The sequence below is a fragment of the Pogona vitticeps genome, chromosome 1 (genome assembly GCF_051106095.1).
Source record: "Pogona vitticeps strain Pit_001003342236 chromosome 1, PviZW2.1, whole genome shotgun sequence".
Taxonomy (NCBI): Eukaryota; Metazoa; Chordata; class Lepidosauria; order Squamata; family Agamidae; genus Pogona; species Pogona vitticeps.
In genome coordinates this window covers 350,386,330-350,412,578 of record NC_135783.1, presented here as the reverse complement: position 1 = coordinate 350,412,578, position 26,249 = coordinate 350,386,330, and the positions used below count along the sequence as shown (strand labels likewise).

At 44.5% G+C, this 26,249-nt stretch overlaps 1 long non-coding RNA gene across 1 annotated transcript; it reads right to left on the bottom strand.

Annotated features, from left to right (window-relative positions):
* Nucleotides 1-1,522: 1,522 nt before the first annotated feature.
* LOC140703280 (uncharacterized) lies at nucleotides 1,523-26,249 on the bottom strand. Its single transcript, XR_013540926.1, has 2 exons — nucleotides 25,068-26,249; nucleotides 1,523-1,796 (listed from the first exon to the last, which is right to left on the bottom strand). It is a non-coding gene; the product is annotated as an uncharacterized LOC140703280 (long non-coding RNA).

The window sequence follows — 26,249 nt, the reverse complement described above, 5'->3', positions numbered from 1 at the left end:
TTTAAAACCCAATTAAAAACATGGCTGTTTATTCAAGCCTTCCCTCCAGCCAACTCTTGATTTTTTTTCCTTACTTTTCCTTTTTATCTTTACTGCTGTTCTTGTTTGATTATTATGTATTTGTCTATGTTTTATTATTTGATTTTATATTTGGAAGCCGCCTAGAGTGATCCGGTGGGCCAGATAGGCGGGGTATAAATTAAATAAATAAATAAATAAATAAATAAATAAATAAATAAATAAATAAATAAATAAACTGGGCAGATAGATAGATAGATAGATAGATAGATAGATAGACAGACAGACAGACAGACAGACAGACAGATAGATAGATAGATAGATAGATAGATAGATAGATAGATAGATAGATAGATAGATAGATAGATAGATAGATAGATAGATAGATAGATAGATAGATAGATAGATAGATAGATAGATAGATAGATAGATAGATAGATAGATAGATAGATAGATAGATAGATAGATAGATAGATAGGCTCACTCCTTTCAAATGACCAAACTTGGTATAATCATGAGGTCTCCTTCAGTTGTCTTTTTTCTAAACTAAAAAGGCCCAAATGATCAGGTCTCAGTTAATGTCAAATGTTAGCTGCCTCTGCAAAATCTTTGCCACTGTAACTAAGAGATTCACAAAATATTTACCAACATTCAGAAAATATGTGAAGAACTTTCACCATCAGAACTCTGGAGGAATTTTGGTGCTCAGGTCCTCGCCTGTGGTTAACAGAAGCTTCTGGACAAGAGCCTCTTTTTATTCATATAAGCATTTAAGACTTCCCACCAGTGAACCCCATAAAAGTCACAACTAAATAAATTAACACAGTAAAAAATAACTTTAGAAGTCTCCTAAATGTCCATTAACATTGTTATCCTATAATTCAATACTCCTCTTTACAAATGATGTCTCCCTCCAAAACAACTTGGATTCCTTTTAAAAGAAACAGTTAAGCCGAAGTAACTTAATTATGTTTCCTCTTCTTTGAAAAAAAAAACCAAATTCTTATAGACGAGATACATCAATAGAAAACAAAGTTAACCCTTTTGCCTTCCTCTTTTAAAGCCCTCTTGAACAACTGTGGGTGTTTTTGGCTAAGTTTTGATCGCATGAGAAAGTTCTAGGAGATACTTTTTAAATTGCTTTCTCTCCCCCCCCCCAGCTTGAAACATTAGCAAGAGGCAAGGATGATTGTAGTAGGGTTGTGGCATTCCCTTCATCTCTGCAAGCGACGCCACTGCTTTTTTTTTTGGAAGGCGTTCAGAAATCCTGGGCATCAAGCTGTGGACTTGTCTTCCTGAGCATCCAGAAGCATCTGGCCCATTGGCAAAGAGAACGAGGAGTTTTAGCAGCTGATAGTGGCCGTCGCAGTAACGGTGGGAGCCTTAGAGTCGCTTCTGGGTCTGTCGCACAGTTTGGCTGCCACGGATCCTCCCCGAGCTGTCCGTCTTGGCTTAAAAAAAAAACCAAATAAATAAAAGCAAACTGTTCTTTTTGATGCCCCCTTTGTGGCACAAAATTCACTTCCTACTCTTGGGGGTGGGGGTGGGCAAGGTGCCAACATGATCAGGTCTACTCACCTGGAGCCAGTGATCAGGTGATATTTCTATCCTCCGTTCCTCCATCACCTTAGTGGGAAAGGTTGGTTGCCTGTCCCTCTCTCTCTCATTGTGTTGACGCGTATAGGGCATCTCTACAGTTAGACAGGGTGGAGCAGCCACCTCCGGCAGCTAAGCTAGCCCAATAGCTGTGGGTCTGGTGGAGGAGTCTGTTCCACTACCTGTAGTAAAGAAAGGTTCACCAGTTGCACCTGTTGACTTTTGTATGTGGAAAGATGGGGGCGCCATCTTCTCTGACTCTGGTCAAAACTTTACTGGGAAGGCCCTTATCCACATGCCCACCAGGCTGGTGTTTGAAATCCTGTGGTAATGAACAGCTTTTTCCTGCATTAACCTCGCTATGCGGGGCACCACTGTAACTAGTTACTGGTGATAGATAACATGGTTACTCATGGATAGTTACATTTGCATAACAAGTAATGTGATTAGTACTGTAGTTACAATCTTACATTTTAGGTGTAACAAATAACAACTAAGTTACTTTCAAAAGTGATTTTTTAAAGAGCACTTTCATGCATTTCAGGGACATTTTGACAGGAATTTTTTATCAAGTTTTATGACATTCTATTATGAACCCTCTGTGTAAGATAAGCAAGCATCTTTGGTTTTCTCTTCACACTTTATGTATTTTAAGATGCAATATCAGAATCTGTCATTAGAGGGAGCCCCAGAGCATTTCCTTGTGTTTTCTGGCCCATGGTAATAATAACAATCTTAGAACTGCAGGGCTGGAAGGGACTCACAGAGTCCAGCTCCTGTCAAGGAGGCACTGAGGGGAATCAAACTCCTAACTTCTGGCTCTGCAGCCAGATCCCTAAGCCACTAAGCTATCCGTATCTCACAGCATAGCAAATTACTTGAGAAATCAGAGCAAAGATAGCAATGGAATAATTTTGGCTACAGAGAAGTGATGCATAACATTCCCTCCGACTGTACATAAACTTCTAAACATTTCTGTCTGGCTTTTCATCTATTCAAAACTGTGAGTAAATGGAACTTTTATTCTTTCTCTTACCAGTGTCTTGGAGTGAGTCATTCAGACAGTAAGTGCCAGATGAGGAGAACAAACAAAAAGGGGTGGTCTACTGTAGGGAGACTTGAAACTAATTATGCTCTGTAGATCCCTGCATTTTTTTTTCTGCTGCATACCTTGAGTTTTTAGCTGAAATCTCACACTCTGCCAAGACTCCATGGGGCTGGGAGCCAGTTTTACCCATCCCCACTCCCAGTGCAGGCCATTCCACCTGAAGCCAACCTTTAGGGAGGCTTTGGTATTCCAGCTCTTCCACCACCACTAAACAAAGCCGAAAAGTAAACAGAAGTTCACTTCTCATTTTGAGAAAAAAAATTGCAGGAAGGAGAAGAGAACCATCCTGTCGCGTAACTCCGCATGCACAAGGGAGATGATGTCACCAGCAACAGCAAATCGCATGGATTAAAGGAAAGGGCCACTAATTCAAGGTGATTTGTGAGGGCCCATGGTTCAAATTCAATGCAACCAACTCATGCACATACTGAAATGTTGAAAAAAGAGAGTTTTTTAATCAGCAGCAATTTGCCATCACATGCTTGCAGCTGTTACGATCATCCATCAGTCATGAAAAGCAGAGGGAGACTGGATGCCCCTGTCAGCGTATGAAAAAACTAAGGCATAGAAACACACAACAGCGAGTTCATAACATCCCTTCAGGCTCCACGTCTGATGCTACAAATGTCATTACTGAAGAGATGTAACCAACTGTTTCCTTGTAAAACATGCAAAAATGCAAAACCTTGCACCCCTGAGTCACCCCAGAATCACACCCATGCTCCAGTTTGGCCAATTTTGGTACCTAAGAAAGCACACAACAGCTCCCCAGTCTACAAGACTTTTTTTATTATTATATTCTAGAGAGGTTGTGGAATGCTTGATCCAATTAGCCTGAAGACAGCAACGAACGAGGGCTCCGGTTTAAGAGCTGAAACATATTGTAAATGAAATGTGGTGGGGTTATTGTTGTTGTTGTTAGTTGGAAAACTGTCCTAGAACTGAGTATGCAATTGGTTAAGCACAGGGTTGAGTTCTTCTTGATGAATCAGGATAGGAGTGCTTCTAGTCTGTGGAACTTCTTTCCACAAGATGCATATCTGGCCCCTCCCACACTTACCTTCCGCTACCTAGCGAAGAATGTTTTAACTGGGGGGGGGCAAACTGTTTATAGGTTTTAATGTAAATAAACAGAGTGTGAAATTCTCTGGAGGAATATTAATAACACACAGCCTGAAACACAAATTTGAGCAGAAAAAAAATATATCTACTGAGATGTGTTTTTTTTTTTTTTTTTTTTTTTTTTTTTTTTTTTTTTTTACAAACACTCTCCTGAGGAGCTACTTGTACTCCTGTGAAACTCGGATTGTTTTGTGCCTGGAAAACCGGAATCCTGCCACGGGTCTCTAACGCATTCACACCGTCTCCCCACATGAACATGCAAACCCTTATAGGAACACCGTTTTTAGTTTGGTTGCCTCCACTTGTCGTCTGATGAAACCTACAACCCGATTGTGAGGATAAAATTGGCTGCCAGGCCTTCCACGCTTCTGGGGTGAGGGGGACCCCCCAGCTCTCCATCTCCGACAGGGCTCAGCCAGGGTCCATCTGTATGTGAAAAGGAGCTAATAATGGGGACCGCTGTCAGTCGGTCGGTCTGTCCATCTGCAGGGAGGAAAACAGCTTATCCTCTCTGTCTCTCTCTCTCTCTCTCTCTGAAGGGCAGATGGCTTGCAGCTTGCCTCCCTCACAAAGGGACGTATTAATTGGGGCATTACATCTGCCTGCTCGCTGATCCGCCTCTCTCTTTCTGCTGGTGACCCAGCTACTGGGTGTTTTCGTTTCTCTTCCACTCACAGGACTCTGGTGACCTCACTTCCAATGGCCCTGCAGACAGAAATTCAGCCGGTGAAGTTCCTCCGCAGCAATCCTTTCGGAAACGATTCCCTGTGGAACAGCTTCCTGGTCAACCGGCAGTCTGACTGGCTTTGAATATCTGTGTGAAGCCAAGGAGATGTAGAGTTAGTTGTCATCAATACGCAGATGACACCCGTCTCCATCTTTCCTTCATCTGCAGGTGAATGCAGAGTTCAGAAATCCTGCGCATCTGCTGGGAGAGTCATCGGACCTGTTACAAGAATAACCCTTGTCAAGGTCACACACTCCCCCTGAAGGTTCAGGTTTCCAGCTTGAGGTTGTTGATATTTCTTCCTCCAATCTTAATTCCGGTTTGGGATTCCTCCAGTCCAGCCTTCCGCATGATGTATTCTGCATATAAGTTGAATAAGCAGGGAGACAATATACAGCCTTGTCGTACTCCTTTCCCAATTTTGAACCAATCAGTTGTTCCATATCCAGTTCTAACTGTTGTTTTCTGTCCCACGTATAGATTTCTCAGGAGATAGATAAGGTGGTCAGGCACTCCTATTTCTTTAAGAACTTGCCATAGTTTGCTGTGGTCCGCACAGTCAAAGGCTTTTGCATAGTCAATGAAGCAGAAGTAGATTTTTTTTTTCTGGAACTCTCTGGCTTTCTCCAGCGCATGTTAGTAATTTGGTCTCTAGTTCCTCTGCCTCTTCGGAATCCAGCTTGTACTTCTGGGAGTTCTCGGTCCACATACTGCTGAAGCCTGCCTTGGAGGATTTTGAACATGATTTTGCTAGCGTGTGAAATGAGTGCAATTGTACAGTAGTTGGAGCCTTCTTTGTCACTGCCCTTCTTTGGGATTGGGATGTAGACTAATCTTTTCCAATCCTCTGGCCACTGTTACGTTTTCCAAACTTGCTGGCATATTGAGTGTACCACCTCAACAGCATCATATTTTAAGATTTTGAGTAGTTCAACTAGAATGTCATCACCTCCACTGGCCTTGTTGTTAGCAAAGGCTCACATGACTTCACTCTCCAGATGTCTGGCTCAAGATCAGCAATCACACTATCTGGGTTGTTCTGGACATCCAGATCTTTCTGGTATAATTCCTCTGTGTATTCTTGCCACCTCTTCTTGATGTCTTCTGTTTCGATGAGGTCCCTCCCATTTTTGTCCTTTATCATGTCCTTGCATAAAATGTTCCTTTAATATCTGCAACTTTCTTGAAGAGATCTCTGGTTTTTCCTTTTCTGTTATTTTCCTCTATTTCTTTGCATTGTTCATTTAAGAAGGCCCTCTTGTCTCTCCTTGCTATTCTTTGGAAGTCTGCATTCAATTTTCTGTAACTTTCCCTATCTCCCTTGCATTTTGTTTCCCTTCTCCTCTCTGCTATTTCTAAGGCCTCGTTGGACAGCCACTTTGCTTTCTTGCATTTCCTTTTCTTTGGGATGGTTTTTGTTGCTGCCTCCTGTACAATGTTACGAGCCTCTATCCAAAGTTCTTCAAGCACTCTGTCCACCAAATCTAGTTCCTTAAATCTGTTCTTCACGTCCACTATGTATTCATAAGGGATGTGGTTTAGATTATACCTGACTAGCCCAGTGGTTTTTCCTACTCTCTTCAGTTTAAGCTTGAATTTTGCTATAAGAAGCTGATGATCAGAGCCACAATCAGCTCTAGCTCTTGATTTTGCTGACAGTATAGAGCTTCTCCATCTTTGGCTGCAGAGAACATAATCAATCTGATTTCAGTATTGCCCATCTGGTGATGTCCATGTGTAGAGTCGCCTCTTGTGTTGTTGTAAAAGAGTGTTTGTGATGACCAGCTTGTTCTCTTGACAAAACTCTATTAGCCTTTGCCCTGCTTCCTTTTGAACTCCAAGGCCAAACTTTCCTGTTGTTCCTTTTATCTCTTGACTCCCTGTTTTAGCATTCCAGTCCCTATAATGAGAAGAACATCTTTATTTGGTGTATGTTTATTTTAATGTGTGTTAAGCTATGTAAGCTGCCCCAAGTAGATATACTCTAGAGAGCTGGGGTAAAAATCAAATCAAATCAAATCAAATCAAATCAAATCAAATCAAATCAAATCAAATCAAATCAAATCAAATCAAATCAAATCAAATCAAATCAAATCAAATCAAATAAATAAATAAATAAATAAATACATACATACATACATACATAAATAAATAAATAAATAAATAAATAAATAAATAAATAAATAAATAAATAAATAAATAAATAAATAAATAAATGTCAGTTTTGGAAAATGTTGTAAGTCTTCATAGAATTGGTCAATTTCAGTCTCCTCGGCATCATTGGTTGGTGCATAAACTTGGATTATTGTGATGTTGAAAGGTCTGCCTTGGATTTGTATTGAAATCATTCTATCATTTTTGAGATTGTATCCCAGTATAGCTTTTCCCACTCTTTTGTTGACTATGAGGGCTACTCCATTCCTTCTACCAGCTTCTTGCATGTCAATGTTTATTCTTGCCATATCCTGTTTAACCACATCCAGTTTACCAAGGTTCATAGATCTTACATTCCAGGTTCCTATGCAATATTTTTCTTTGCAGCACTGGACTTTCCTTTCACTTCCAGGCATGTCTGCACCTTTCGGCTTTGGCCCAACCATTTCATTAGCTCTGGAGCTACTTGTGCTTGTCTTCTGCTCTTCCTTAGTAGCATGTTGGACGCTTTCTGACCTGAGGGCTCATCTTCCAGCATTGTATCTGTTAGCCTTTTGTTTCTGCCCATGGAGTTTTCTTGGCAAAGATACTGGAGTGGCATTGCCAGTTCCTGCTCCAGGTGGATTGCGTTTAGTCAGAACTCTCCACTATGACCTGTCCATCTTGGGTGTCCCTGCATGGCACAGCCCATCGCTTCTCTGAATTACTCAAGCCCCTTCGCCACGACAAGGCAGCAATCCGTGAAGGAATCCATAGCATATAGGAAATTCCTATATGTTAATAGAGGAAATTGTAGATAATAAAGTGGAAACTATAAATAAAAATAAATAATATCTGTTGTCTCGCTGTAAAAATCACCTAAGTTCTCGCCAAAAGAAGGAAAAAATTGCCACCCTGACTCGCTAGGGCCTTGTCAGGTTGCTTGAAGGAGCAAGTCGCCTCACCGGTGACATTCATACCACTGGTGGAATGAAAGAGTCATCCAGATGGGTACGGAAATTTTTCTTAAGAAACAGAAAGATCCCCTTGTTTTCCTTCAGCTGTGGCATGTGGTGCTGTCTTCACACCTTATGTTTACTTCAGGAATAGAATTTGCCCTCAAGTGATCCAATAATTCTACTAACAGAATTGGGTTATATATATATATTCTTTTCTTCTGTTTGTGTTTATTCCTAGCAGTTCTACTGCAGTTCTTAGTGCCCTTGGGACTTGTTATAAACTATGGCTATGAATACGTTGTGCCTGAGTGTACCCCTGCAAAGACAGATTAATAGGCCTTCATGCAGGGGGAAACGAGCCTTTGGTCCACATGGAAGTGAGAGTGTGAGTTTATTTCATTTATTTTAAGTTGTGCGGTGTGTGTGTGTTTTTTTTTACACCGCCTTTTAAAAAGGGCCCACGTTCTCGGTCGCCCGAGGATGTGACGTGCCGTCTGCTGAAGAACACCCCACCCCCGGTGCACCAAGGGGTTGGCGCCTTTCCACCAATGTCTTCGAGGGGAGCCAGCTTTGTCTTTGGAAGTCTTTGCTGGATGATGGGGGGGGGCTGTTCTCCTTTGGGCCCCCCCTCCCGCTCGAGAAAGAGGTGGAAGGAATGGCCAAACCGGGCAGCCAAAGTGGCTGTGACTCAGCCTCCAAAATGGACAATTGCATCCAGATCACTGGGCATGAAGTGGGCAGGAAGGGAGGGAGGGGGAGAAGGAGGGAGGGAGGGAGGGAGAGAGGGCCAGAGGTCTCTTTGCTCCTGCCTCCCACCCCCACCCCACCCCTCAGAGATTAGCCTGGCTGGAATTTGCCTTGGCAAAGGCTGGGAGGAGGCTGCCCGCTGCTGTTGCCTTTGTGTTGCAAACGGCAGGGAGAAAAAGCTCTGGAGCCGGCATTGTAAGCCCCCAGACGACTTGTCCACATGGTTCCCTTCTTTTTAAGGTGTCAACAAGCTGACAGGGGGGCTTCCCCGTGGCGCTCGAGGCCTGGAGGCTCAGGAGCCCGGCCAGATGGGTCCCCGAGCCGGCGGGACAGGATGGAGGAGATGAACCCACCTCCGGGGATTTGAGGGGCCCAGGTGTGGCCCACCTCTTCTCCCCACCCCATGACCCAGATACTTTGGCCTCCAGCCCTTCCCCTCTCACACACCCCCATCCGTTCGTTTGCGCACTCAGCCATTCCTCGCTCGGGATCTGGATGGAAACATGGTCCCCACCGTCGTTCATGAACCTCTTTGGCATGAAAAGGGACCCGCTGGTTTGCAGTGAGCAGCACCTGGAGAAGCTACGCGTTAGAGCCACACATGAATGAGGCCCATACAAAGAATTTTGTCTGGGATCTGGGCCATATTTGCAACTGAGGAGGAGGCAAACTCACCCGACCTTGTTGTATCCCTCTTAATTCCCGGGGAAAGCTGCCACCAGCCTTCTCTTCCAAAGAAATCTGTTTGCTTACCCAACAGGTTAAAGACTTGGGTGTAAGACCCTTTACACTCTGCACATGCCCCATGAAGTCCATTTAAGTCTGGTCACATGACTTGAGCAGCTTGGGCTTCTGGATCAGTTCAACCAAAGGCAATTCTGCAAGAAATAGACGCCTCCCAAAGAGGAATATTTCTAAAAGCTGAACAGAAATGCAGAGTGAGAAGGGATCTTGAAGATCACCTCATTCAGCCCACTAATGGTGAAGGAAATCTATTGCTACAGGACTGCTGTTAATTAGCCATCTCATCTAAAAACCTCTGTCGGGAGAAATCAAGAATCCATTAAACACCAGATTATTGACAGCTGGTTTTTCAGGGTTTTCCAAGCAGAGAGTACTCAGAAGTGGTTTACCCTTCCCTTCTTCCCAAGACTACACAGGCCGACTTTACTCACAGGAGGCATAGTGGGGAATCGAACTCTTGGACTCTGAACCCCAGTCCTATTCTGCCCTTACAAACCAGGTGGAACACTTACTTTGCTTTAGTTCTCTCCCCCTCCGTATTTGCTGTGCTTCTACCAGTCGAGGGTAACAGGTGTGAAGAGTGACAAGTCTAAACTCCATCGGGGTGCCTCACGTGAGTCGGGAGTCTGGGCCCTCCCTAACTCATGAGGAGAGCTGCTACGGACAGTGGCACTCAACCCCTTGAGGCTCACCACCCTCCACGTGTGGGAGGGCAGTCGAAGTGACATGGGAAGAAGGAGATAAAACACACCACTCTTCTTGTGTACGTTCAAGAGGGTTTGTAACAACTGAATAGGGCTGTAGATTCGAAGAGCTGGAAATGCATCTCAGACATTAGCTGAAATCCTGCTGTGCCGTTACACAAATGGCATAACTTTTGGAAGTGAACTCCCATCAGTTAAGAAGTCTCCGTAGATGTCTGTAGACCTCATCTGTCACACACCAAGTCACGTAATTCAGTATGCAACAGAAAATGTCTGTGGAAATTTCTTAAGTTACGGCAGTTCACTTCCAAAAACTACTCTGTTTGCGTTACCACCTAACAAGATTTCAGCATCTATCTATCTATCTATCTATCTATCTATCTATCTATCTATCTATCTATCTATCTATCTATCTATCTATCTATCTATCTATCTATCTATCTATCTATCTATCTATCTATCTATCTATCTATCTATCTATCTGTCCGTCCGTCCGTCCGTCCGTCCGTCCGTCCGTCTGTCCGTATGTCTGCCAGTCCGTCCGTCCATCTGTCCGTCCACCCACCCATCTACCTTCCTTCCTTCCGTCCATCCGTCTACTTATCTACCTACCTACCTTCCTTCTCTCTCTCTTCATCCATCCATCATCAGTCCTTCCTTCCTTCCTTCCTTCCTTCCTTCCTTCCTTCCTTCCTTCCTTCCGTCCGTCCGTCCGTCCGTCCGTCCGTCCGTCCGTCCATCCGTCTATCTATCTATCTATCTATCTATCTATCTATCTATCTATCTATCTATCTATCTATCTATCTATCTATCTATCTATCTATCTATCTATCTATCTATCTATCTATCTATCTATCATCAGCACCGTACCACCAGTACCTTCAACACTTTTATAGAGCATATATTTAACAATTGTGTTCACAGATCATGAGGCCAAGGACCATTTCACTGGAATGGTGACTTGGCTCTTCAGCCATAGGAACTGCTTGAACAAGAACAGCAGAAATCGGTAGCAACATCCTTCATCTGCCACTGAGCCGCTCTACGCTGCGTATTGGCAGCCACAGATTATTTCTGCCGTAAGATTACAAGTGATGGCCTATATTCTTGAAAGAGCAGTATGTAAAAGTTCAGTGTTCTTTCTGTCTGGGTGGCTTGGCGCTGGCTGTGGAAACAGCACCCCTCAAAATAAAATAAAATAAAATAAAGTAAAAATGAGCCCCTATATTGGGGGGAAGAACATGAAACCTGTCACAATGGTTGGGACTCAATCCTAATGTCATCTAATTAAGTTCCAACTACTATATTTTTCCATGTATAAGACTATACTTTTGTCTAAAAGGCATCTTATACACGGAAAAATACGGTATTCATGAGCCAAATAACATGTTACTTTAAAGATTTTTTTTTTTACTGTAGAGCTGTAGTGATTTGTGTTTTGGGCCAAAACTCCTAGAATTTTCTAAGGACCCATTTTACCATGGATTGAGGACCCTGGGGGCACCCCGGCACACTCATCAACATTTGAATTTTTTTAAAAAAACTTTTCAACCACTAGAGGGTGCAATAAGGCTTTTTCCAGCTAAAAAACCTTTTGTAAGGGGGGGAAACCAGGAGGGAGAACGCTGGAATGGCTGCAGCCCACCAAGATCTAGGATGAGTTGTGTACAACCCATCCACGGTCTAATCCAAATATGTGTATTCTGATTGCCAGCAACTCCCTGCAATCTCGTCAAAATCTGCCTGCGCCTCTCTAAGTAGAGAAGCTATGAACTGAAGTTGGGATCACTTGCAGGCAAAACCCCGCATTCTTTCCTGCTGAACTATTGTCCATGTTGAAGAATCTACCTTCAACTAATCCAGCATCTCTTTCTAGGACTGTCCACCTTGGCTTTCCCCAGCCAGGTACCTTCCAGGGTTTTTGCTGTTCCTATGATCCCCAGGCAATGTCTGAAGGACATCTGGTCGTGGGAAGACAGGTCCACTATGACTAGCAGAAGCCTTCCAATACTGAATATGTATTTCCCATCACTTTTCGGGGGAATCATTTAACAGATGCTACCAGGTATGAAACTTGAAACCTGCTTTAGACTAAATTCATGCTCTACCGAAGCTGTCATCTCATCCTAGTTATCACGACCGCTGTTGCACTGGGAAAGTCATGGTTTTGCTAGAACCAAAGCAGAGCTTGGGGGGGGGGAATCTCTGGTTTGGGGGTAAAGTTCCTAGATTTCTCCAGGTAACATGGTCAGTTACCTGGGGAACCAAGATCATGGCCACTGGTCCCATCACCTCCTGGCAAATAGAAAGGGAAGATATGGAGGCAGTGACAGATTTTCCTTTCTTGGGCTCCATGATCACTGCAGATGGTGACAGCAGCCATAAAATTAAAAGACGCCTGCTTCTTGGGAGGAAAGCGATGACAAACCTAGAAAGCGTCTTTAAAAGCAGAGACATCACCTTGCTGACAAAGGTCCGCATAGTCAAAGCTATGGTTTTTCCAGTAGTGATCTATGGAAGTGAGAGCTGGACCATAAAGGAAGGAAGGAAGGAAGGAAGGAAGGAAGGAAGGAAGGAAGGAAGGAAGGAAGGAAGGAAGGAAGGAAGGAAGGAAGGAAGGAAGGAAGGAAGGAAGGAAGGAAGGAAGGAAGGAAGGAAGGAAGGAAGGAAGTTTAAACTCCACATACAGAACAATCCTATACATGTTTACTCAGAAGTAGCCCACTGAGCTCAATTAGGTGTATACTTCTGTATGCACACATAGGTCTTCAGCCAAACAAGGCTGAAACACTTTGGTGTTGAAACAGTTGCAAGAAACTGGGAACTAAATATTCAGAACTAAATAGGTATAAGCTTAGCCAGCAAAAAGCACAACCAGTCTCTGGGTGGGAGGAATGTTCACCCCCTTCTCAGTTTTTGCCTGTAAAGGAGAGCCTTCAAAACTAATGCTTTTCGTTGTTATTTTTTTTTTTTTAAATGCACTTCATTTTAAAATCTTCCTTGCTGTGTCTGTTGGAGGCATAACTCCATGGGTTCTGTATCTCCACATTTCTCATGCATGCTTCCAGTAAAATAATATCACGGCCGGGAATTTTTATTCAAACTAAACACGAGTCAGAGATGGGATGCAGGGGCGAAGAATGCCATTCAAAGCTGCATCCGCAGAAATTTGCTGCCCAGAGGATGATGAGACAGGATGGTAGTGCCGTGTTGTTAAAAGCTCCCTTGGAATATCATGTGTTTGTTTGTTGTTTGTTTGTTTCCATTTTAATATAGCACTCCACTCCCATTAGTGCACGGGCAGTTTAAAGAGGAGATATTTTAAAGAAAAAAGTCGATGGAGTTGATTAAGCTGGAGAGGAGACAATGAATTTATCATTATAATATATTTTAATAGCCTGTATCCAGTGTTCGAAGGGAGATCCCCAAACATAATGGGTTGAATTGGTTTTTGCTTGCTCCTGACGGTGAGGGTCAAATGGACACACTCAAGTTATAAGCAGATTTCAAACAGAAATTTGGGAGAACTTGGTAGAGTATGGTGGTCTACGAGAGCAATGGATTCATGCTCTCTCTTGACAGAGCTGTTTAGGTGTGATGGCTTATTAAGAATCATGCTGTAGTAATAGGTTTCCTTCATTAGTGTGTTGAATTAGATGACGTTCAAGGCCCCTTCTAACTCTGCAGTTCTGTTGCATCGTATCTCCTTAACCTTAGCAGCCTCTACAGAGGGCAATGCGTGGTTCTTCATGTGAAATTATTCTAGCTCACCGAGGTGTTAAAACACTTCCCGGAATGGCACAACATATTATCTGTATCAGTACAGAATTGTTCCTCCTGTTTTGTTCTATTTTTTTTAATTCCCCCAAATAAAAAAAGAGAGAGAGCAAGACATTGTATTAAAGAGATAAGCCCCAACTTAGCCTTCTTTCTGATATTCACATTAAATTAAGAAGGCTGCATTTTTTTTTCTTGTGAGAGGCGCCTCCTCTTTAGTACTTTACATTAAATACACAGAATAGTGAATGCCACGTTGGTATAACATGATCCACTCCGTGGTGGAAACAATGCTCCCCCTCACCGTTTCAACTTCCATGGACATTTTAAGGCAAATCTGGAAAGATGCCAGTGTTCCTGGCACCAGATGAGTGAAGCAGGCATCAGAAAGGAGATTCTCTGACAATGAAATTCTCTTTAAAAAATTAAAAATCTCCACTCCTCTTTCCTTACAGCATTTACCTATCTGGGACATATTCCCAAAAGTGAAATGTTTTGCCATTGCTAATAGCTATTAGGCAGAGATGTGGGTGCTAGACCGAATCAAGGCGGAACCAGAAGCTAAAACGACTGAACGGAAGCATCGTACTTTGGTGTATCAGCTGAAATCCTGTTGCTTAATGTAGTAAGTCGTCAACAAGAGAAGGACCATTGAATCAGTTAGTGAGTTCACGCCTCCAGAAACGTCATTGATTCCAATGGGCCTGCTCTAGTTATGATTTACCTTAGCATTATAAGTTGTATCTAGGGTGGGCCCATTGGAATCCATGGGATTCTGGAGGAGTTGACTGACTAAATCTCCACTGATTCAATGGGCCTGCTCTGCTGCAATTTATTCCAGGAAGCAACAGGATTTGAACCATTGTATGAAATCAAGACTCACCAGAAAATATAATTTTGGGGAACATTAAAGGCATATGTTGGATTGTCCCAATTAAGGAAGACATGAGTTTACAAGATTTAAGCAGGGTTGTTAACCATATGATCTTTAAGAAGTCACTAATTTGTAGTGACCATATAACCTCTGAAAACTGACTTGATGGCATATTATTATTATTATTATTATTATTATTATTATTATTATTATTATTATTATTATTATTATTATTATTATTATTATTATTATTATTATTATTATTATTATTATTATTATTATTATTATTATTATTATTATTATTAAATACAAATGCAGTCAATAAAAATTATAAAAACATTGACTGATATTATATATACAAGTTTTAACCTAAAACCTAAGTATCTGTTAAATATCAGCAATGTATGTTCCCAATATTGTCGTGTGTTTTTTTTGTAACTGTCAGTGTTATTTCGGAGATCTGCAACTGCTTATAATGCTATGTGAAATTTCTTGATATTGTTCCCAAAGCCCCAATGACTATGGGGACTACTGATGGGTGTTTCACCTGCAGGTGAGATATTTCAGTTGCCAAGTCTCTGTGTTGTTGTTGTTGTTGTTGTTGTTGTTGTTGTTGTTGTTGTTGTTGTTGTTGTTGTTGTTGTTGTTGTTGTTGTTACAAAGTGGCTTATAACAAGAAGGTCCACTAGAGGAGGAAGTACCTAGAAAGCTTATGAAAATATATATTTTTTTCTGTGCACCTTATTGTAGATCAGGGTGCATGACCATCCAGAGATAGATGGGTTCCATTTTCCATCCACCCTAGTCTGCCAAGAATTGGTAAGGCTCATGGGAATTGTAGTTTGTCAACATCTGGAGAGGGGAAGGTTGCCCAGCCTTGTCCTATCTGGGAATTCCCATATTGAAATATCTTAGTGTATAATACAGGAAAAATCGACTATAGCTTCCTTTTGACATCCATATCCCAAATCGCTTGGGGGACCCTTCCATATTATTGACCACTGTCTCTTCAGAGGGAGGGAAGGAGTGGACAGATTTTTCTGGACTTTATGCCTGAAGCAGGCAGGGTGGTAGTGGAATGTCCCTTGAACTGCTCTCTGTCTTCCACAATAACATCACCCAAAAATACTGAACGAACATGCCTTTGCATCCTTGATAAACATTTTTATTTCACAGATTTAAACAGTTATTCCTCCCTATGTGCACACCCATGCGTATATACATACAGCATATACTCAGCCTGAAAAGATAAAGTAGCAAGAAATGTCATCATCCTCATCATCTTAAAACTGCAGAGCTGGAAGGCACCCATCAGCTGGAAGGATCATCAACTCCAGCTCCTCTCAAGGATGCAGAGTGGGCATTTCAACTTTCAATCTCTGGAAGCCACTGAGCTGTGTCCAGAAGTTCATGGTGTGGTCCAAGAGTATGTAGCCCTCACGTTTGCTTCTTGTCTGAACCGACCAATAATTAGTGGGGTGGGTGGGCAAGATTGGCCCAAGATATTTTGATGCCTGAGGCACAGCAGCAAATTTCACCCTTCTCCCACCCACATCAGCCATATTATTAGGCAGGAAAATCTCACAAACACCTCTTCCCCCTCCGTGACGGTAAAAGCAACAACAGCCATAAACCACATCATCAAACATCATCTGACCCTTTCATGACACTTTACTTAAAGGTAGGGCTGGACCTACATATGCACCGGAGTCAAGGAGAAGAAACAGCCCCCGTTGCGTGAGATCAGGGGATGCGCTGACATTTTTATTTCGTTCGCCGGCCCATTTGTCCGATAACAATTTCGTTTGCTAAATGAAATTTGACTTTTGGAGTTTGTGGGACACTAGTCTCCCCAGTTAGCCGCATGACAAAAGCCCAGCCCTAATAGCTGAGGTGGAAATCCAATAATACGTTGCTCACGTTTTGCTGCCAGCAGCAAGACCCCTTCGGAGATGGCCTGCCTGCAGCCTTCATTAGATGTTCTCATTGACCTAGAAGTCAATGAGGAAGGTTTAGAAGGTTCTGTTCCTGAAGAGGGGTGGATGTGGTTTTAATTAGCATTTGGTGGGCAATTGTGGGGGGGGGCTGTGTGTTTTGCCTACAACTCCCGTCAGGCCTCGCCAGCCCGACCAAGGGTGGAAGTAAAAGATCCTGGGGAAAAATAGAATCCAGCTACACGTCTTGCCCCTCTTCCAGAAGCTTTGGAAAAGAAAGGACATTGACAACAAAAAGACAGGCAGGCAGGCAAAAAAAAGAGAGCAAGATCCCTTTTGATCTGCTTGTAGAAAAATCCCAGGCCGAGGTTCATCTCCACATTAAAAAAAGGCTGAGTGACTGGGAAAACTCATTCTAAATACAGTGGCTACATTGACCATTGGTATAACAAGGGCATGTTTTCTCCAGCAACTGCTGTGATCTCTCCCTTTCTTTTTCTGGGTGTTATTCTCTCAGGTCCTTCCTATTTCTCCTCCTGTTTGATTTCACATATTAGGTCAGTTTGCTGCATTTAAAAAACTCATTTATGTCTCTAGGAGGGCGGCCTATTAAAAGGACAGTTTGGGAAGGTCCCTGCCTTTCTTTTAAGCCAGGAGGCAGTGCCAAAGCAAAGCAGCAATCTCTTAGGGAGTGTGCAAACACAAACACACATTTAAAAAAAACACACACACACAAGAAGATATGGCTCCTTCCCCCCCCCATCTTTTTTTTTACAGTACCTGACTGGGCTGAGCTAACTATAGATGGGAGACGAAATGAGGGTATCCCAGCCATCTTTCAGCATTACCAATCACAAGAAAAGTTGACTTAGGAATTAATTTATCCTGTGATTTCTCAGAAGACCCCCAAAGGAAGATCAGGGTGATTTCTAAGTTTGGGGGAGGGAGAGAAGAGAGTCCTTAAGAAGCAAGTTGTGTGGTTGTTTTTAAAATTTGTCGTAAGTTGTCCTGCACCAAAGTGGGCTGAAATCCAGAGAAGCTGAATGCCCATCGAAAATCTTGAAGGCCCATCTGTAATATTTACACAACATCATGTTTTACTGGTGGAAGGAATACTAAATTTAAAAAATGGTTAATAATAGTATATTAAGAGGAAGAAAAGGAGGAGGATGGAGGGAGGGTGAAAGAGAAGAGTAGCAAAATGGGAGATTTTTTTTTCTTAAATTGGCCATTGAGGGTAGCTTTATCTTCGGAGGATTTCGTCCTCTCTCGCCACGTATATGTGTGCGTGCGTGAAAGAGAGAGAAAGAGGGTGTTTTAAAAGTGCACAAGCGCAAAGTGCATAGTCCATTTCCTCCTCCTCCCACCCACCCCCAATCTTTCTGCATCCTCTTCTGAGCTCCCTGGGCCGACGTCCGCCCCCCCCCCCTTCGCCTGAATGGGTTCTGAATTCCAGTTCAGCGGATGTTTACTGGAAATAGGACCATGCTACTGATCAGTGCGGGGCTGACGCGGGAGAATCCTTCTCAACTTAAATCCGTTTAGCCTCCGAAGTGTCTCAAACCTGAACTGGCATCGCCTGCTTTTCCATTTATTCCCATTTTCCACTCTACTTTCCCACCGACGTTCACCTGGCTTAGTTGAAGTTATATATATATATATATTAAAAATCCTTGTTGTTATATTGTTAGTATTTGGAGACCGTGCGTGGCAAGGAAAACTTTGAAAAAAAATTAAACCTGGACAATCCTCATGTAATCTTCACAGCAAAATTATACTTGGCGGGGGGGCTCTCCTATGAGACGGACGCAGCCATGAAGCTAAACAAGGGCACCGCGTTCAGGCAAAAGAACTCACAATTTAAAAGGCACTTTTAAAATTATATATACATATATTTTAAAAATCCGGTCCTTTTTTTTTAAGTGGAGGACATTATCCGTTGGTTAAATGTACACGAAGCCCCGAAGCCCCAGCACTTGCGGGAAATCCACAGCTGGGAAAAGCAAAGGGTGTGTGTGTGTCTTCGTCGTCGTTGTTTTTATGGGATTTTGCACAGTGAGAGTTTTCAGAACCCCTTGGTCCCAAATGCAGAAAAACCAGATGACTTTACCATTTCCAGACTGGGGGGAAAAATGTTGTCCTTCGCAAACACTCTTACATGCGCGGTTCGGGAAGACACCGGTCGCAAGCCCCGCCAACATTGGCTGCATCAATCTCATCGAAGTCAAGGGGAAAGGCGCAGAGATGCGCGGGACTGGATTTCTGCTCCTGTGGGCGTCAGACCGTTCCCATAGGTTCTCTAAAGGAGCCCTTTTCTGAAGCGGAGAAAATCTGCTGAAGTTCAGGGAAACTCATATCTCATGCATAGACTTCCTGCTTCAAGTAGGCTTAGGATGGTGTCCGACCTCCCTAAGAAAGTGTTGCGAAAGGGGCGCACGTTTTATTTCATTTCATTTCATCCTTAAACCCGGCGTTCACAAACAGTCTGAATTTTCAAGTCTTAAGCTCGGGTTTGTAAAGCTAGAAGCCTTCCTGAAGCTTCGGGATCGGACTTGGGCCGGTATCCCGGGAGACGGAGTGACTCGGAAAGAACATTTCTCCTCTCCGACTCCGACCTCAGCTTTTAAGGGGCATCGCAGTCAGAGGGAGCCGGTAAAAAACACAGAAGGCGAAGGAATATGGGCTCCCTTCTTCTGTGGGTTTAAGAATACAGGACTGGGTCCCCACCAATGCATGCGCACATGTTCTCCAAGAGAGTTTGATGAGCGGCTGTCTGCCTTGGAGGTACTGTAGTATCCTTTGCAAAAAAAGAAGTGCGAGGGAGGGAGGGAGGGAGAGAGAGAGAGAGAAGGAGGGAGAAACCGGTATTGCAAAAGAGCAAAATCTCCCTTTAAGCTGTTCTTCTCTGGAGCCGAGAAACTGAGAAACTGGCAAATAAATAAATAAATAAATAAATAAATAAATAAATAAATAAATAAATAAATAAATAAATAAATAAATAAATAAATAAATAAATAAATAACCCCTTCCTCCTTTGAAGACGGCAATGGACCGTATGCTAAAGCGAAGGCCACCTCCTAAAGATATGGTGACCCTATCCTAAAGAAACAGAGAAACAGAGCGGGAAGAAGTGGCAAAAGCGAAGTGCCTCCTCCTTGGAACACGGCAATGGACCGTATCCTAAAGATAAGGCTACAACTGACCCTATCCTAAAGCTTTGACTATGTCCTAAAGATATGGTGACCGTATCCTAAAGAAACAGAGCCGGAAGAGGTGGGGAAACAAAAAAAAACACCTGGGCGCTTCCTCCTTTGAAGGATGCTATGGACCATATCCGAAAGATAAGATCATATCCGAAAGATATCCTAAAGATTTTCGTTGGTCCGGGTGTCCCGCGTGGGAGAATGTTTACCGAGCTCACGTCGAAGATGTCCTTTCCTTCCACCCCCCCAACCCACCCCCACTCCAGGCTGATATTGCTGCACCCACATTAGGGTTAATGGCTCCACTCTCCCCCACCCCCCCAACCTTTATTAATTGACTCCTTGTTTGGATAAAGTCTGTAATCTTCCCCGCAACCGCCCCATTAAAACAGGTCGCCTTCTCTCTCCCCCCCCTCTTTTTTTCAATTAAGAGCCGATTGCAACTGGAGAGGTCCATTCTCCTAATGACAATACATTATATTTCCGGGAGGGGGCTCCTCTTCTCTCCCTCCCCACCCCCACCCGGCCCCGAATTCCGAAATAATGGGAAATCCTACTTTTTTTTTTTTCAGGCGACCTGATTAAGGAGAAAGTCCAGGAGGGAGGGAAAGAGGGAGACTTGGGGGGGGGGGGAGAGAGGGTCCGAACTAAAAGCTAAGGCCTGTTTTTTTTTTTTTTTGTTGCGGCGGCCGCTGTTTTATTAAACCACCACGCTTTTAAATAAATTGAAATGCCCTACAATAAGCCCCTCTGAAAAGCAGAGGGGGGAGGCAGAAAAAAAGCCTGAGTTCCGCTTCTTTCAGATTAAAAGGCAAATATTTCTATATTATCGATCATGTTATGCCCAATGCTCAGGCTCTTTGGCCAACCCGGATCGGGCCCCAAGGTAAAGAAAGGAAATTATTAAAATAGGGAGGTGGGGGGAAGCAAAAACCGGTGTTCTTTCGCGGCGGTGGCTTGGCGTCCTTCGCTCTCCTTCCATCTCAAATCCCCGTTTCGCTTCCAGGCAGGAAACCCCGAACCCAGCCTTGGAAACTGACCCTCACTTTTGCAGGAAACGGGGCTTCGGGGGGAACAAACGAAACCCTTTAATCAGGGGAGCAACGCGCGAGAAATTAGGAAGATCGCCGCGTTCAAAGGGGGGGGGGGGCGGCTCCGCGAGATGGTCTTGTATTGGTTTCCGATCAAATCACCCAACCTCGCCCCCCCCCACACACAAACACACACACCCCTCCCTGTAAGGCTGGGAAAGGTTCGTTTCCCCCCCCCCCCGACCTGACCAGCAAAACAAAAACGAGGTTTTCTGATGGTTTTCGACAACGGGGATAAGCGAATTCCTCAAAGGCAAGGATTTCCCCCTCCCATGAATTGCATTAATTAATTAAGTTGATTTCATTCGTTTCAAACAGCTCTAAAAGAACAGAACCTTCAATCCCATTTAATGTATTTATTTATTTATTTATTTATTTATTTATTTATTTATTTATTTATTTATTTTCTTGTTCCTTTCCTTTCTTTCCCTCCTTTCTTTCTCCCCTACTTTCCTCTCTGTCTCTTTTCTTTCTCTCTCTCTTCCCGCTCCCCCCTTCCACATTTCATTTCCCAGAGGAGGTGAAAATAATTCTGTGGAAAGCCTCGGAGAGATCGATCCCTCACGACAACCACTATCCCTCCTCCTGGGATCAAAACTTTTTTTTTAAAAAAAGTTGTTGTTGTTCAAAATTATCACCTTTCACAAAGCAGAGGCCGTTTCCCGTAGAAGGAGGAAAGATTCGAAACGGTTTACGGTGAAGCCGGTGGCAAATTTAGGATGGACGGAAGACCAACTGCTAAGAGAAATGTGTGTGAGAGTGTGTGTGTAAAAATAAACTAGTACTCTATATGTACTTCTGTGAATGTGCATCTGTGTGTGTGTGTGCGTGCGTGTGTGTGTGTCTATAAATGTGCATGTGTGTGTTCATATACATGTATATATAATATGTGTACATATATATGTATATATAATGTGTGTATGTTTGTGTGTGTGTGTGTGTACACACACACACACACACACACACACACACACACACACAGGCAAACGCGCACGACTTCTCTCCGCTTTCGTTTGTGTCCCGAAAAGTATTTTTGCTGTTGTTGTTATGCGTGTGTTTCGTGTTTTTTTTAAAAAGTCAGCGTTTGACTATTTGTAAAATAGAGGCTTTTTAAATATATATTATATACAGTATACTGTACATGATTATTTCAACTTCTTCTCTCTTCGATTTATACCTTATCCCATCTCCACCCCGAGTGATATAGTATCGGTTCTCCAAAATAATTGATGGTTCCTAATTTTTTTAAAAAAAATATGCAGTGTGTGTATATCTATCTATCTATCTATCTATCTATCTATCTATCTATCTATCTATCTATCTATCTATCTATCTATCTATCTATCTATCTATCTATCTATCTATCTATCTAGGAAACGGAAGGAAGAGCAGAGAAAGTTCTTTGCAGCGGCTCTCGCCGTAGAAAGCAGCTGTTCTGAAGGAGAGAAAGGCGGCAGAAGGGAAGGGCTCCAAACGAAAGCTTAGAGATTGTCTCCAGCGACTTTTAAAAGCCGCACCCGGGTAGCTTTCTTCTTTTTTTCTCACAACCTCCCGACACCCGCCCGGGGCTGCCGAGGCCCCCTCCCTTCCCCTCCCCCCTCCTCTTCTCCCCACCCCCCCAGCTCCCTGCCTGGCCCATCAAGTTTGCCAACACACACAAAGATTGTCCGGTAATGGTTATTTCATAAGGGGACTGGGTTCTTGAAAGTGGCCGGCTGTAGGACGAGGGATTGGGGGGGGGGAGAGAAGAGGGGGAAATGGCACATCTGTCTGAAAGCCCCCAGAAATCCCAGTGGGGGCCAGGCTAGTGTTAAGATCTGATCAGATGACCCTAGAAGCCGGCAAGCTTTCGCGTCCGACAGCGCTCTTCGTCAGAGCAAAAGGTCTTGTGGGGAAGAAGCCAGGGACAATGGAGAGCACCCCGAGAGATTTCAGGCCCACCCTGTCGGGATCAGGTCCTCAGCCTTCCATCCCTCTCCCCCCCCCCTGGAAAGAAGAATCCTCTCCGTTTAAAAAAGCCTCAGATCCCCACCCCAATCCGATTACACACGAACAGGCGTCCCGAATTCGGCAGGGGGGGGGGAGTCTCCGGAGAGCACAGGGATCTCTCTCAACCCCCGGATCCTAACACCTCGGGAGTAAAAGGCTTGGATGGGACTGTGGGGCTTTGCACGTCTAGTTCAGGACACCTGCGTTTAGGGAGGTCACTACCATTAGTGTGCTTCGGAGTTTTTGGTGGTTGTTTTTAAAAGGCTGTTGGTGATGTTTTGCCCGTCAGTTATAAATAAAATAAAATAAAGATATTGTATTTGGTCCACCTACACTGCCAAGGGATTGCGGCGGGGGACATGGGGGGGGGGACGGCTGCGGAGGAGCGCGCCCCCGACTACGCGCGCTCCCGGCCCCTAGGATCCGTCGTCGAATTAGGCACTGAATGTTTGAGACACACAGAAAGACAGACAAACACACACACACACACACACACACTACACAAGAGGCGTCTGGGACAAAAGTTGGCAATTTCAATCGGAGGAATAGGAGAACACAACGGGGGGGGGAGAGGAAGAGAAGAGGCGGGCGTTGAAGCGAAGAAACCATCACCTGGCCACCTGAACCGCTGCTTCGGAATGCAATGGGTTAAAAATAAACCCGAAAGGTTCTTTGATCTTCAGCCAAGATCAGAGCATGGGGCAAGATGCTTTGCGGGGGGGCGGGGAGGGACTACAAGTCCCATCATCCTGGAAAAGCGGACCCCGGCCGTGAGCAAAGCATCCGGAGTCACCACCCTTCAGCCACAAAAGCGCTTTTAAATAAGACGGAAGAACTTTTAGGAAATGCCCGTGGGGTTTTGGGTTTGGGTTTTTTAAAAAAAAAATAAAAGAGGGTGGGCGTTCGTTCAGTTCGTGCATCGCTTCACGGGAAGAGCTCGAAGGCGTTTGAAGAGGCTCCAGAATTCGGGGGATGATGGGAGCTGGGAGTCTCCAGAAGTAACTTTCCCAGGTCCTGCCCCCCCCGCTTCACACACACACACACACACACACACACACACACACACACAGAGGGAGCTCGCTCGCCCTAATTCTCCATGTGAGCCACTGTCTTTAGGAAACCCGTGTTTCTCGGAAAATAAGACAGGGTCTTATATTAACTTTTGCTCCAAAAAAACACATTAGGGCTTATATTCAGGGGGTGTTTTATTAATTTATTTTCAGGTACAGCTATCTACATTTATTCAAACACAGTCCTGTCATCTTCTGTTTGCTGCACAAGGGTGGAGGGCGGGGTTTTACTTAACTGGTGCATATTGGGGGGGGGGGTTTAGGGCTTATATGACGAGCATCCTGAAAAATCCTACTACTGTAGGGCTTATTTTCAGGTTAGGTCTTATTTTCGGGGAAACAGGGTAGGACGGGCTGCATCTGACCACACAGCCTCAGCGATCATCATCCTCATCATCTCCACCACGGCTCCCCTTCTGCTTCTCTTTCGGAGAAGCGGCTTTCCTCCACCAGAGTGATGATGGTTCAACATGGAAACACCGGCAAACAAATATACGCCTAAGAGTGGCTGAAGTTTTTCAAAAGAAATTCTCCGGCTGTTTTGGCCTCGCTCCGGCTCTGCTCGCTCCCTTCCCTCTTTGCGGCGGCTTGCGCCGCTATTTTTTGCCGTCTTTACTCCCCCCCCCTTCTTGACCCGCCACTTTATTTTGGCCAGAAGGCAGGCCCGAGGCGGCCAAGAATTTCTGTAGTTTTGTTGTCGTTTCCTAAGGGGAATGGTGTTCTATTTTTTAAATTGTGTGGGCGAGAAACGTCCCTAATGAGATTTAAAAGAAACAGGGGGGGAAAGGGGAAAAAAAGGAAGGAGAAGTAGTTTTAAGCCGGTCAAAGGAGGGAGCAAGAACCAGCTGGCGGAGCCCGAATATGTGCAGGGATCACAGTTCGTAACAGAGGCGATTAAAAAGGGGGAAATGCTGAAAACCAGCTTGAACGGGGCTCTAGACGAGAGGAGTGGGGGGTTAGAGGCGGGGGGGGGGAAGAGAGAGTAGCCCAGGGTGCCCTTCACCGAATCGGGCCCCTTCCTGCTTCATCACCCCTTATAGTTCCTCACCAGCCCTTTTTTTACAGGTAACAAAAGTTAAGGAAAACTTTTCTTCAAGGGAAAAAAAACAGCGGCATCAAAAGAGAGATGGGGGGGGGACTGGGGAGGGGGAGAGGAGGGGGAGAAACAGAAGAGCGATCGAAAAGAGGTGTGTGTGTGTGTGTGTGTGTGTGTGTATGTGTAAGGAACGGAGCTCTCAAACAGGGGGCAAGAGAATCGCAAAGTAACTTACGGCACACGAGGAAGGGCGTCCGCGCCGCCGCCTCTCCGCTTCCACGTCCCTGGAGGTTCCCCTGCTCCAGCCACCCCCAAGTTTGATCTTGTCGCCGGCGGCGGGGTCGGTCGGTTTTGATCGCGACCCGAACTCGGTTTCTGGGCTTGGGTAGATTTCCAGCTGGACCAGGAAAAACTTTGCGGGGACAAAAATCTGATCTCTCCCCCCCCCCCCCCATGACACATTCTGACACATAAGGAAAAACGACTCCCACTCGCTCCCTCATCTGCGGCTCGGATCACGCTCGCTTTGCTGGTAAATCCGAGTGGATGCTCTCCCTGAAGGATGCCCAGCCATATACAGAAGGGGTTTCTCCCTCCCTCTCTCTCTCTCTCTGTCTTCCTTCCTTCCTTTCCCTTCTCTACCATTCAGATCCAATTTTTTATCCTCTTCCTTCCTTCTTTCTTTCCTTCTCTGTTCTTTTTTTCCTTCCAACTCTGGCTGAGCGTAGTTGGCGAGTGAGGTTTTTAAAACCTAAATCTATATTCAAATCTGGCTGAAGGTGTGTTCTTGGATTTATGAAAGCCTCTTAAAGGGGTAAATTTACCAAACCGTGACAAAATCATCGCGATCTTGCTTTTTTTTTTCCTTCTCTCTCTCTTTTTTCCCACCCCTTTCCCCGACAATCCGAGGTGGAGGGAGAAGGCTAAAGAGAGGGACCCGTTTTCCTTTATTGGAGGGCGCCCAGGCGCACCCCACACACCGCGGCCCGGTCGCTTGGCCGGCTGGGTTTATTTTATTTTATTTTTTTATTGGCCGCGCGGATTATGCCGCAGTTATGGGGCCGGTGGGGGGGGGGAAGCAAAGGGGAAAAGGAGGGAGGGGGTCAAGGGAAAACAGGGGTGGTGGGGGAGTCTTAGCCAGCAGCCGGCTGTGCGCCCACTTCTTCCACCACTTTCCACTTCTGGCCGACTTCATGACCGCCCAGAGGCTGGTTTCGGCTCTCCGGGTGCGAAACGCGGTCCTGATTTATTCTCCCAAGAGCCCCGCCGTCAAATCTTCTCCCCCGTCCTCCTCCTCCTCCCCCTCCTCCTTTTCTCTCTCTCTCTTTTGGCTCCCGAAATTGCCCCGACTCTCCATCCGACCCCAAACCCTGTGGCTTTTCCTTGCCTTGGGAACAAGGAGCAGCATGGAAGGATG